Source organism: Vipera ursinii, assembly GCF_947247035.1.
Source record: "Vipera ursinii genome assembly, chromosome: Z".
Classification (NCBI taxonomy): Eukaryota; Metazoa; Chordata; class Lepidosauria; order Squamata; family Viperidae; genus Vipera; species Vipera ursinii.
Window position 1 is genome coordinate 69,714,214 of NC_139517.1, and position 4,186 is coordinate 69,718,399.

Here is a 4,186-nt window from a genome sequence, read left to right on the forward strand (position 1 = left end):
CTTTACAAGCCGCTCGCTCCGTCTACAACCAAGCTACTTCACTACTCCTACCAAATGATAACTGCTAGTCAGATTTGAATTTCAGCGCCTGCCACAGGCAAGCTGCGTACTACGCATGAGCCTCATCCACGAGCGGCTGCTGCTCCGCCCATCCCAATTTCATAACGGATCGCCTTGTCTCACGCGGGTTTTCCGCCCGTAATGTGAAGTTCAACCGAACTTCGCCTTTTAGCAATCCTGCTAAACTGATTGTGCGGCAAAGCGATCGTAGAACAGTGAAGAGAATGATTGACAAGATTTTTTAGCCAATAATTCATAAGCAACATTCCCAAGATTGCGTCTTAGCATTTTACAGCCGCCGTGTTTTAGGCTTATGCCATCCTTATATGGTGGTGGTTCGTAATCAGTTTATGAAATTGGCGGACTCTTAAAAAAGTCCTTTATATAGTCTTAGAACTTCAGAAATAGGAAATCCTAGTTGCAGACCTACAGTCCTTAATGCTTTGTGATTTATATTGGACTTCGATGGGACAACCCCTGCTAGTGAGGAAGACCAGCGAGATTTTAGCTTTCCTCTACCTTTTGAAAATCAGGGAGGAACGTATAATTCTGCTAACTTTTCAAAACAAATGAAAGTTGTGACATTCTAATATTGCAGATCGTCGTCAGTTTTATACATTTCTCAGGTTTTTTTTAATTTTTGAAAAAAGGTTCTTTGGATGGAAAGCAAGATTTTCATTTCCTTGATGTTTCAAATGCTCTTTTCCATCCTTTGCTTTTCAGCAATACAGTAAAGTAATGCCTTTACGTAATTAGCATTTTTAATCTAATTTTTATTTTATTCAAAGAATATATTATTTATATCAATATGTACATACACAGAACATAGCCAAAGCAGCCCCAGATATTATTTTCTGGTTATGTACCCTTTATCCAGTCATTTTATCATCCACTTCTGTAGCAAATGCTTCAGGTTTATTCAAGATTTAAGTAAGTCCTTTTGATCTTACATCTTCAAGGTGTTAGAATCATTTAGAGATCTGAAGCTAGCATATTTAATGTTTAAATACATAATATATATAAAGTCATATTTTCATGTAGTCCATTAAGATAAAGATATTCTAGAACAAAATATTTTTAAAATCAATTGATGATAAACATACTGGAGCACATTAAATGGAGCTATATCTCCTTTAGCAATAACAGTAGAATATATACAAAATAATTCATGTGGTAAATAATATGGCAAAAAAGATACTGTAGCACGGGTTCTCAACCTGTGAGCTGCGGTCCACTATAGAGCCGTGGCCTCTGCCATTGGGCTGTGTGAATGGCTAGCTAGTGTGCACACTCCCTCCCACTTGTGCTAGTGCTGTTTTGTCGCGCGAGCGCTAGCCTTATCCTGCGCATTGCACAGGCGCTAGCATCGCCGTTTGCATCTCGTACGCACACACGGCCCCATGCCTGCCCCTTCCTTTCCCTCCGGGCTGCCAAGCTAGAAAGGTTGAGGATCTGTGCAGATGTACTTTGTTCAAGACAACACCTAGTGAGCTGAAACCAGCAGAGGAGGCCAGAAGAGCCAGCAACCCAAGGGCCAAGTGTCACCAATCAGCTGGTATAAGATGGATATTATTATTTTTTTAGCCTCCATGCAACAAAGCCAAAACATTTTGAAATTTCCTGACAGCGAGAACAATTAAATGAGTGGAACAACTTCCCTCTAGAAGTTATGGGTGCTCCATCATTGGAGGCTTTGAAGAAGAGACTGGACAACCATTTGTGTGAAATGGATCCTGCTTGAGCAGGGGGTTGAACTAGAAGATCTCCAAGGTCCTTCCAATACTGTGATTCTGTTAGTCTAACAAAGAGAAGGGGTAACATGACAGCAGTCTTCAAATATTTGAGTGGCTGCCATAAAAAAGAAGGGAATCAATCTAGTCTGCAAAGCATATGACGGCAGGACAAAAAGTAATGGATGGAAAGTAATCAGTCAAGGAGAAAAGCAACCTGGACTGAAGGAGAAATTTCCTAACAGAGAACAATTAATTAGTGGGACAAATGGCCTTCAGAAGTTGTGGGTGCTTTATCATTGGAGGTTTTTAAGAAGAGATTGGACAACCATTTGTCTGAAATGGTATAGGGTCTCCTGCTTGAGCAGAGGGTTGGACTAGATCTCCAAAGTCCCTTCCAGCTCTGTTCTGATTACATATTTGTCTGAAATGGAATAGCATCTCCTGCTCGAGCAGGGGGTTGGACTAGAAGACCTCCAAGGTCCCTTCCAGCTCTATTCTGATTACCTTACAGCTAGTTCACCCCCTGCGGTGCACCAAGGATAGGCACACAAGTGCCAAACAGAATGAAATAGCAATTTAGGCTGTAAGGACTGCATTGTATCTAGCATGTAGATTTCCCTAAATAAATAATGTTCATTTAATATATTAAGACATAAAGCAATAATATCTAGTCTTTTCAATCTCTTCAGAAGTTTTATTCAGGATTTGGAGGTTCCCAAAGTGAAAAGCTGCTTCCAAAAAAAAAGTATGATTGACTGATGATACAACACTCTTGAATAATTCAAGGACAAGTCAGCAAAAGAATATAGCCTGAAGTCATCCTTATGTATGAGCATGTGTTGATTGAAGTCTTCATCAGGGTTCAGTTCAAGCTGGGAATAAACAACATAGTGATTGTTTTAGAAAGAAGGTTGTAGTTTATTGAAGAAGAGAGCCAGACAGAAAGATGGCTCTGGAAGAAAAGAGAGAGAGCACATGTACGGAGTGGGTTTTTATACCTTCTGGGGCTCTTGAGGTTGTTTCCTGTTCCTGTTTGAGGCTTTGTATTTCCTTTATCATGTACTTTGACCTGAATCTGAGTGTGCCCCTTTGGCATGTGGGTTAATCCTATTATGTCCTGTCCTAGATTTTGTGTGGAGTATGTAGATTTTAGGTGTCTTTGTCTTCCTAAGCTTCTAGCTGGAGGGCTCCAACCTTCCTGAATGTATTATCACATCTGTATTTCTACAGATCTGGTTTCTGCTTGGGGGAGAGAGACTTGGGGCTATTAAGGAAAACTGGGCATGCTTTTCTGCCTCTTTAAGATACTTTGATGAAATATAATATTCTGCCCTTTAAATATTTCCTTCTCTGGCGGGGCTGACTTCCCACACGTATGTCATCTATGCCATGTCTATTAAAAGCTATATATAAAAAAATTGGTTCAGCTGACTGATCTTATTCAATTAATTTCAAGTAAAATTGTCCCACAAACTAAGTTTTATTCCTGGCGAGTGTATGAACATATCTGTATAATTTTCTTGATAATAATATGAAAATGGTTTGCCATGTTTCACAGGATTTTATTTTACTTTACTTTCCAGTCTAGCCTATAGCCCTGCTATTCTACAGTACCAACAAGGTTCAACCAACTCTTTTAAATGCAGATGGACTGCCGACTTGTCCTGATGACTCTTGTCCTGATGGGTTTGTCCCCAAAAGAATGCAAATGAATTGCTGTCTGTAAGGAATATAAATCCTTCTATTCCCCACCATCCAGTCAGAGCTGAAGAAGCTTCTTGGATGAGAAGCAAAACATCTTTAAAGAAAAACAAGAAAGTCCAGTTGTCTCACGAAAAAGCATCCTTGGGATAACCAATCAGCTCCTAAAGAGCCTACGTCCCTGTGCTTTGGCTTTCTCAGCAGGACAGTAGCCTTCCCATCCACTGACAGGTCTTCCCAGCGGGCTACATTTCCTTTGCAATAGACTAACTCCAATCCCATAATCTCTAATTTATGGGAAATCAAATCAAACTATCTGGAAATTTAACCAACGTTAATAAACACGTTTAGGCGACCATACCCATAATACAGGGCCTACGTGCTCTGCGGATCCAATCACGCTCCATTTACGGTGACCGCAATTCCCAGCATACTCACGTGTGTCTCTCGGCGCATTGTATACTGGGAAATGTGGTTTCCGATGAGATCCTGAACTACTAGTCGCACTGCGCATCTGCAAGCTATCGTGGTACCGTTTCCTTACGGGAGTTGTTTCGTGATTTGCGGGAAATGGGGGTGTCCTAGCAACTAGGCCAGCCACCAGCTACTGACGATTCCAATGACCCCGTATAAAGAAACGGCCGGCGAGAAGCGAAAGACAGTCGGTTCAGCCGCTGGTTTGAGCTTGGGAA